General features: G+C 36.1%; 3 long non-coding RNA genes across 4 annotated transcripts; all 3 read right to left on the bottom strand.

Moving 5' to 3' along the window:
* Positions 1–1,770: 1,770 nt before the first annotated feature.
* On the bottom strand, positions 1,771–2,178 carry LOC108090094. Its single transcript, XR_001771328.2, has 2 exons — positions 2,121–2,178; positions 1,771–2,068 (listed from the first exon to the last, which is right to left on the bottom strand). It is a non-coding gene; the product is annotated as an uncharacterized LOC108090094 (long non-coding RNA).
* A 4,970-nt stretch (positions 2,179–7,148) lies between these two features.
* On the bottom strand, positions 7,149–7,779 carry LOC108090098. 2 transcript variants are annotated; one of them, XR_006245807.1, is made up of 3 exons: positions 7,603–7,726; positions 7,216–7,550; positions 7,149–7,163 (listed from the first exon to the last, which is right to left on the bottom strand). It is a non-coding gene; the product is annotated as an uncharacterized LOC108090098 (long non-coding RNA). The 2 variants fall into 2 exon arrangements; XR_001771330.2 differs by lacking the exon at positions 7,149–7,163 and having other exon boundaries at positions 7,297–7,550; positions 7,603–7,779.
* A 1,460-nt stretch (positions 7,780–9,239) lies between these two features.
* LOC108090097 lies at positions 9,240–9,813 on the bottom strand. The gene is made up of 2 exons (XR_001771329.2): positions 9,555–9,813; positions 9,240–9,502 (listed from the first exon to the last, which is right to left on the bottom strand). It is a non-coding gene; the product is annotated as an uncharacterized LOC108090097 (long non-coding RNA).
* Between the last annotated feature and the right edge of the window lie 299 nt (positions 9,814–10,112).

The following is a 10,112-nucleotide window of genomic DNA, read 5'->3' as shown; positions in this document are numbered from 1 at the left end:
TCCCCGTCGCATTCCGCGGCTGTCGGAGTGTGTTGTACCTTACTTTGTGCCACATAATTGCCAGCCATTTGCTGAAGTTGCCAGCCACGAGTGCTCCGCCTGGCAATTACGAAGGGCGCAGGATGTGCTTTACTGCCTTAGTGCTTTAGTGCCGCCCTGCCCCCTGAAATGCGAGGCACCCCATTTTGGCCCCAGCCAGCCGCCCATCTTGTCGCATCTAATTTGCACAGCTCGCGGCTAAATATGAAAAGTTTGTCTTGGCTAATTTGCTTTATGGCATTTTAATTGTATTTGCCCAGTCTGGGAAACTGCTGACTGCCGACTACTGATTGCCGAGCCGGTTGCTGAAAATTTAATGAGCTTATGAATTTCAAATGGATGTTTGCCCACTCAGTGCACCTGGGTGGAGCGGGGCCCCCAGTCGGTGGTGCTCCTTTGGAGATGGCCTTCCGAGCCTTGGCAGCTGATAAGCGTACTGTATTGGGCCGGCATCGATAATTCATGAAAGTAATTGGACGCCACATCGCATGTGTGCGGATGTCTGGCCCCCGCGAAGTTTGCGTCTTGTTGATTCGTGTGTGTTTGCCGGCTGAAAACACAAATGAGCACAGCAGGGCTCGCCGATGCAGATATAATTCTTATAAATAGACAACAACAGCGGCCCTTGTCGACAGTTGGCAATCATCATCATCGCCGACCAACTAAGCAAACACGGGAAAGCCAGCGAAAGGCCAAACCAGTTGTCGAAGCCCACAATACCCTGGGGTTTTCTCGGGAAAGCCTTGCCGGGATCTTAGCTCGAGTGACTCGAACGAGGAAACCCAAATTTACTATGCTTATAAAATCAAATAGACTTTTTTTAGGGGATATAAAATAAGTTTAGTTGGCATATAGGATTAATTTGAAACCATCAATCTAATATATATTCATTACCCTTTCTTACAACATTATTTGAAATATATTGTATTCATATTCAGCATTTATTTTATATTCCAGTTAAAGATGCTAGATTTATAGGAAACAACAATTCGCCAAACTACTATTTAAAATTAATCAAGTAAACTTAAATGAATAAATACGACGTAAATTAAATCTTTGAACAACATCTCTGCCGTTCTGATCCTCGTTAATTATAGAACCTGACGCCATTGACTTAGTTTTCCACATTCGACCCCGTCGGTCCCTCATTCGCTCCACCTGAGACAGAGGCAGACAGAGAACATGTCAATATTGGCAACAAAGCATTGTCATTAATGAAACCAAACAAAAACATTTAATGTTAGCTGGCATGGCAGAAAAGTACACACGGAATGTACAAAACTGAGTTCGGAATTTTGTGTGTTCGTAGACACACGCAGCCGTACTATTTATTGTGTGGGTCCTTATTTGCCTGGAAAAGTTGTTTCACAAATAAATAAGCGCTTCGAAATGGAAACATTCGCTCCATTGCCCATAAATATTTGTTACCGCTTATATTGATTCAAATGGTTCGGATTGCTGCCTGATAAATGGTTCAGTTGGGTGGGGGAGGTGGGTTGGGGTTCCTGAAGTTGAATTTCGATTTCATAGCAGCGTTCAGTAGACAGTCAATTTAAATAGTTGAATGCCAATCATAATACAAGAGAAATTATTGTAGGCGACTCTAGAAATCAGTTATAAATTTTTAGATCGGCACCAACAACCAAATCTATTTACTTATAGTCCTCGAACTCCTTACCTTCTTAAAGGTATAAATTTATAATTAATTTTTTGAAAATCAAATAATTGAAGTACAATAAAAACTCCTCTTCTTTATTAATAAAACATGATATAGACCTTGTGTTGATCTGCATTCTGTACAATACATTTAATATTATACTGTTTTTTGAATTACATTTATTTACTATATTCAACCACCAGCAACTGTTGACTTCATACAGGGAATGGAGCATTGCGTTCTCATTTGTACCGCTGGAACAATCGAGCCTTCATAAGGTGCGGGGGAATCTTGTTTAACTTCGTCCACAACCTGAAGAAATGGTTCACCGGTGGCGAATTCCAAAAAACAGAAACTTAGGACGAGAATCCCCTGGAAACTCTCATTTAATAACTGAAATATAAGTGATGCTTTCGAGACTCACTGCTATTGTTATTATTGAAGCCATGATGTTGTACTAACTGACTCTAGTTGCAACTACTTAAGATCGAATCTCGGTAAGGTGACTCGAATTGTTTAATGTAAATGCCATTGGAAATTACATAACTACAGTAAGCACCAGTATACTGAAATCCTATACTGTTTGCCGTGTTCACCGTACTCATTATTAATTATGACAGCTCACACATTGTACTTCAGACTTAAGTTAAATAATTTATTTTGTTTGCCATTTTCATTTTTTTTTAATAAGTGACATTATACTTACTATCAAAAGAGAGTGACCTGTAATAACATTGATATTTCATGGTTGGTAATTAATGACCTTTAAAAAATCATATTAACACCTGTTAAATTGAGGAGGCATTAATTTTCGAATGCTTAAAAATCTATTCATTAACCTTTTATAAAAAGGATTGAAGTACATTGTATTTATTTTCGGCACCTATTTTATTTTTTTTTTTTTTTAAAGATATTAAATTAAAAGGAAAAAACGATTCGTCAAACTAGTATTTTAAACAAATCGAGTAGACCTAAATGAATATATACGGCATAAACGAAATCTTTGAAAGAGGTCTCTGGCATTCTGATCCACATCAATTTTAGAATACTTAAAAATAAAATTCTCTTTTAAAATATGTAATTTGATCCAGTCTTTTTTATATATTATATATAAATTTGTGGGTGTTAGCGACCTTTCGAATTGAATATTGGTGTTTTGCCGGCTCAAGGTCTGGGTGATATTTAAAACACAATTTATGTTTTTTGACCAATATATTTCGGTTGCTCCTCGGCAACCGTCTTCAGGGCAATTTTTGACACGTCTGCGCCAAGTGACGTGGAGTTATCAACTGTTGATATTGACCGAAATATATTGATCAAAAAACATAAATTGTGTTTTAAATATCACCCAGACATTATATATAAATATAAATTATTATATATCTGCACCAATAACCCAATCCATTTACACATGTTCCTCAGCCAGGTCTACGTGGGCACTTCTTTGTTTCCTAGTTTTAGAAAAATAAACAAGAAAGGAAGCTAGCTTCGGCAAGCCGAAGCTTATATACCCTTGCAGATCTCAAATATGTCGAACAAAATGCATAAAGCCTAACAACATCGAAGCTATGCCGATTTTTCTATTCATTTTCCATATTTTTGACTATGGATCATATGGGAGCTATATGATAGGGGAGGGTGGTCCCATACCGACCCCCTAAAAGGCAAAAGCGATAAAGGTGAGAAAAATCAATTTTTCAGTTCGGTTCAAAAATTTACTATGTAGAGGGATCAGTTTACTATACATCTAAATGATTAGTAAGTGCGTAGGTGCTTTGAAGCGTTAGATATTCAGGCAAATATAAAACTCTACTTTTTGTTCGTACTCAAAAGTAGTGGTCCGAAACCGACCCCCTATTTCTTAACAGAAAAATTTAATAACATAAAATAGAATTTAATGATTTTGACGTTTATTAAGAAATATATTGAAGGTTCTTTCCAGAAAATAAAAATTAATGTATGAAATAAAGGGCACTGTAGTCAATTGATGAAGTCTGAGTTGTCCTCTTTCTCATAGTAAGTTTTCGAGTTGTTTTCGCGTTGTTTTTCGAAAGCCGCTCGTTGATGACTGTCTCTTCGCTTTCTTCTGATCTTTTTGCTGTTTCTGTTACTTTTCTTTACTGAATCTTGTTTACTTTTTCATATTTTCCCTCAAAAATACGCTATGACATATTAAGCTGCCAATAAATGGGGGTCGGTTTCGGACCATCACCTAGCGGTCGGTTTCGCACCACCACGACCTTTTCTGATTAACTGCTCGGCATTAACTAAAGACGCAAAGAGCGATGTAATTCTAATTATGTGAGTGAAAGCTAGGACTATCAACGATCAGAAAAATTTACTCTCTGATTTTTATGCGGAGAAAAAAAAATTTAAGCTCAAGTTCAGTAAAGCTCAAAAATAAATGTCACAGGCGTTGAAACAAAACAAACGGAAAAATTGCGGTGAAACAAAATAAGTCAAAGTGGCTATCTATCTCCAAAATGTCTGTGTTATAACAGCTTTTCACTGAAGTTACCGACAATTCGGCTAGCATCGCCATCTCTGAGAAACATGGGGGGGTCGGTATGGTACGACCGGTCGGTATGGGACCACCCTCCCCTATAGTTGTCCGATTTTGTTCAAATTTAATTCGTAATTTAAGAGTCGTAAGAAAACTCTATATTCCAAAAATCATACTTGTCTGATGAACAACAACGATGTTATAATTTTATTTCCATTATTTCTATATAGATTTTTCGATCTTTCCTATGGCAGCTATAAGATATAGTTGTCTGATTTTTATGAAATTTTTTTCTCAATATAAGAGTTGTTAAAAAACTTGATATTCAAAAAATCATGCTCGTGGGATAAAAAACAACGATGTTATCAATTTATTTCAATTAATCCTATATATATTTTTCGATCTCTCCTATGGCAGCTATATGATACAGTTATCCGATGTCGATCAAATTAATTCCGAAATTCAATAAAAGTTAGAAAACGCCATCTTGAAGAATTCAAGTCGATCTGATCAAAAACAACGGCGTGAGAATTTTTTATTTCATTCTTTCGTATGGGAGCTATCCGATATAGTTCCGACTTATATACTGCGTGCAATAACTACACACCTTTTGGTAAAGTTTCAGCAATATAGCTTTAAAACTGAGAGACTAGTTTACATAGAAACCGACAGGAGGACAGACAGACAGACAGACAGACAGACAGACGGACAGACGGACATACATATTTGGATTCTGATCGTGATGCTGAACAAGAATATATATACTTTATGGGGTCTGAGGTGTCTCCTTCACTGCGTTGCAAACTTCTGACTGAAATTATAATACCCTTATCCTCTGCAAGGGTATAAAAATACAAGTAGAATTGACACTTCCTCTTCTTTATTGATTAAACCGTATATACCGTTTAATGATTTAAATTATTTATTCCATTCAACCAACTAATGACTCCAAAAGTTCTCTTCTCTTATCGGTCTTTACAGTTCCGATCGCCGCTTTAGAAAGATCACTGCTGTGGGGTCCTCCAGCGGTGGCTAATTGCAAAAAACAAAAACACAGGAGAAGAATACCCTAGAAAATCTCATTTAATAACTAAAATATGGGTGATGCTTTTGGGACTCACGCTATTGTTATTTTTGAAGCCATGATGTTGCACTAACTGCCTCAAACTGCAACTGCACTACTGGTAGCAAACTAAAAAACCTATGCTGTTAACCGTGTTCATCGTACTCATTATTTATTATAATATTATATGATTAATTATATTGTTGAAAAATAGGTTTTTGTTGCGATTTTTTATGTTTTTATGTAAGTAACATCTTCAGGGGCTTACGGAGGGGGGTGTCCGGGGGGTCCGGCTCAGACTTTTTCAAATTCCCTTACAGCACACGGCCTTTTAACCATATAAACTAAAAAATTTTTTGATCGGTTGGTTTTTTTTTAAATATGGAAAAATGCGAGTTTCGTGATAAACATTACCTAGATTCTTCTCCAGGAAAATCAACCACCAAACATTGGTAAAATGAATTTAAACGTTGTCGTGTGGACACCGAAGACGCTGAACTCAGTGGTCGCCCTAAAACAGCAGTTACGCCAAAAACTGTTGTAAAAATCCGAAAAATGGTTTTGGCCGATCGCAAATTGAAATTAAAGGAGATTGATGATGCCTCTGAGAGCATTGTGTTTTCGATATTACATGAACATTTTGATTTGAGAAAGCTCTGCTCAAAGTGGGTGCCGCAACTGCCAACACCGGACCAAAAGCCACAACGCATCGATGCTTTTGCAACTACGTAACCGTGGATGAAACATGGATACACCATTATACTCCAGAATCCAGTCGTCAGTCTTCTGAGTGGGTGGTAGCCGGTAAAAGCTGCCCAAAGCGTTCCAAAACACAAATATCGACGGGTAGGGTTATGGCGTCCGTATTTTGGGATGCACTTGGAATTTTATTTATAGACTACCTGCAGAAAGGAAAATCAATCAACAGCGAATATTATGTAGGTATATAAAACTGATGGATTGACTGGAGCGCGCTATCAAAGATAAACCTCCACATCAGGATAATGCACTGGTGAAATTGAGTGAATTTGGGTTACTGCCGCACCCACCCAATTCTCCAGACGACCCCCAGTGACTATTGGATTTTTTTGAGATTCAAAAAACACCTCCAATTGCCGATACTGAGACCTGTTTTGAGGGTAAGAGTTCATCCTTTTTCATTTGGGGTCGGGAAGATGGGTGGGATTTCGGTTTACTGGGGTTAGATTCGATTTCATAAATATTTGAGTGCCCGTTCATAAAACAAAATGTATTATTTATAATTAATACAATTCATAATTACATCAACTCTTTTAATTTCTTATAGGTGACTCTAGGAATAAATTATATTCTTGTATATCTGCACCAATAACCCTAGGAACTTCTTTTTTCCTAGTTTTAGAAAAATAAAAAAACAAGTAGAATTGGCACTTCTTCTTCTTTATTAATAAAACAAGCATAAAATCTACATTGTGTAAAATATATATAATATTATACTGTTATTGTATTTAATTTATTTATTCCATTCAACCAACTGTTGACATCAAATCTTTTGCGGGGAGATTTGCCTCGCCCTTTTTGGTTGAAGTTTTACCTCAGTAGTTCCGATCACCCAATCACCCAATTTAGATGGAATTCTGAGCACGGGTCCTTCACCGGTGGCTAATTGCAAAAAACAAATACATAGGAGGAGAATCCCCTGGAATCTCTCGTTAAATAACTGAAATATGAGTGAGACTTTCGGGACTCACTGATATTGTTATTTTTGATGCCATGATGTGGTACTAACTCCCTCAAACTGCAACTACTCAGGATGGTTCGAAAATCTGGGTTGGGCCGTGTTCACCGTACTCATAATTTATTATGGGATCTTCTTCTTACTTACCATCTAAAAATAGTCTGTAGAGAGTATCCTGTAATAACTTTGAATTTCAGGGTTAAAATTAAATGACCTTTTAGAAATCATTTTAACACCTGATAAATGGAGGAGGCATTCATTTACGCCACCTTTTTTTTGGAACGGTGTTAAAATGTTAGAAATAAGAGACAAAAGAGTTAAAGTTGTGGTTCGATTTTAATGCATCGCCGTTAATGCATAGCGATAGCGAGCGAGCTCGTTACTGTTTTTAAATTACATTTATTTATTCCATTCAACCAGTTTCTGTCTTCAAACATTGAGCACTGAGTGCTGAAACAACCGAGCCTCCAATAGGTGTGGGGACAACTTGTCGGACTTCGCCCACGTCCTGAGGACACACTGAGGCACCGCTGGCGAATTCCAAAAAACAGAAACACAGGGCGAGAATCCCCTGTGAACTCTCATTTAATAACTCAAATATAAGTGATGATTTCGAGACTTACTGCTATTATTATTTTTAAAGCCATGATATTGTACTAACTGACTCTAGTTGCAACTACTTAAGATGTTTCGAAAATCTCGGTAAGGTGACTCGAATCGTTTAATGTAAACGCCATTGGAAATTACATAACTACAGTAAGCACCAGTATACTGAAATCCTATACTGTTTGCCGTGTTCACCGTACTCATTATTAATTATGACAGCTCACACATTGTACTTCAGACTCAAGTTAAATAATTGATTTTGTTTGCCATTTTCATTTTTTTTATGTAAGTGACATTATACTTACCTTCAAAAGACAGAGAGTGACCTGTTATAACATTGATATTTCATGGTTAATAATTAATGGCTCCTAAAAAATCATATTAACACCTGTTAAATTGAGGAAGCATTAATTATCGATTGCTTAACAATCTATTCGTTATCGTTTTATAAAATTGTTTAAAATATATTGAATTTGGGAATTATTATATTTTTTTAGTTAAAGATATTCAGTTAAAGGAAACAACAATTCGTCAAACTAATATTTTAAGCTAATCAAATATACGATATAAACGAATTCTTTGAAAGAGGTCTCTGGTTTTCTGATCCACATCAATTTTAGAATACTTAAAAATAAAATTCTCTTTTAAAATATGTAATTTGATCCGTCTATTTTATATATTATATACTAGCAAACCCCGGCAAACGTTGTTTTGCCACCAGATGACTTTATAATTTCTGTGCAAAATTTACTCAGTTCTAGACTTATGTAGAAAGCATGAATTGAATGTTCGAATTGACTTCAGGAACACGTTAGAATCTGGATCCGTGCCGATAAGTAAGCCGTTCAATGGTTCAGGTGGTGTTTTTTAGTTGCACTTTTCCTGACGCGCACCACATCCCAGCCAGCGGACATTCCTTGTCCATAGCACCAATTACCACTTTTGAGTGAGCATATTACTCAATATCGGGCTCATACTGGAATGCTAGACGCAGTAATGAATTATATATAAATGTTCGATGTACCGGTTGTCGTTGATGGTCATTTGTTCTGCCTCTATTGACTGTGACACGGCGTGGTTGTCGTTGTTTTAACCTTCTGACTTCATTGCGTTCAGCTCGTGTATCTTCTGGCTCTTCTTGATGCAATTGCGCTATTCTTTCGGATCTTCTATTTCGCATGTATCGAGATCTACTTGTATCACGGCTCAAAGTACCCGCTTTGCGTTTTCTTGGCATAGCTCACTGGACAAAACACTCATAAATAGAATTAATGATTTTACTTAATGATGAAGGATTTTTGCCCCAGTTTAAATTGATTTAAAATGCTATGGTAGCGTGTTTTTGTCAGTGTGATGAGGTAGAAACACACTTTATATGCGATTTTTGGTATGTCGAACACGATTTAAGAGGATGAAAAATAGACGTTGGGTAATTGTCAGACTTACTCTATACGCTCACAAAATTTCATGAGAATCGGAATAGACGTTTCGGAGGAATAAGGTCACAAAAACTGTGACACGAGAATTTTATATATTAGATAAATATAAATTATTATATATCTGCACCAAAAATCCAATACATTTACACATGTTTCTCAGTCAGTTCAACATAGGAACTCCTTTTTTCCTAGTTTTGAAAAATAAAAAATACAAGTAGGATTGACAGTTCCTCTTCTTTATTAATAAAACATGCATAAATTCTTCATTCAGTACAATATAACTGTTAGCATGTTTGATGATTTCATTTATTTATTCCATTCAACCAGCTCCTGACATCAAAACTTTATGGGAGAGTTCTCTCTTGTCGGTCTTAAGTCTTTCCCCAGTAGTTCCATCCGCCGCTTTGGAAAGATCACTGCTATGGGGTCCTCCAGCGAACGCTAATTGCAAAAAACAAATACATAGGAGGAGAATCCCCTGAGAACTCTCGTTAAATAACTGAAATATGATTGATGATTTCTAGACTTACTGCTATTGTTATTTTTGAAGCCATGATGTTGTACTAACTGACTCTAATTGCAACTACTTAAGATGTTTCGAAAATCTCGGTAAGGTGACTCGAATCGTTTAATGTAAATGCCATTGGAAATTACATAACTACAGTAAGCACCAGTATACTGAAATCCTATACTGTTTGCCGTGTTCACCGTACTCATTATTAATTATGACAGCTCACACATTGTACTTCAGACTTAAGTTAAATAATTTATTTTGTTTGCCATTTTCATTTTTTTTTAATAAGTGACATTATACTTACTATCAAAAGAGAGTGACCTGTAATAGCATTGATATTTCATGGTTGGTAATAAATGACCTTTAAAAAATCATATTAACACCTGTTAAATTGAGGAGGCATTAATTTTCGAATGGTTAACAATCTATTCATTATCCTTTTAATAAAAAGGATTGAAGTACATTGTATTTATTTTCGGCACTTATTTTATTTTTTTAGTTAAAGATATTAAATTAAAAGGAAAAAACTATTCGTCAATTTAGTATTTTAAACTAATCGAGTAGACCTAAATGA

Source organism: Drosophila ficusphila, unplaced genomic scaffold (assembly GCF_018152265.1).
Source record: "Drosophila ficusphila isolate 14025-0441.05 unplaced genomic scaffold, ASM1815226v1 contig_791, whole genome shotgun sequence".
Taxonomy (NCBI): Eukaryota; Metazoa; Arthropoda; class Insecta; order Diptera; family Drosophilidae; genus Drosophila; species Drosophila ficusphila.
Note: the sequence above shows the minus strand (reverse complement) of the source record. Positions and strands in the feature narration are given on the sequence as shown.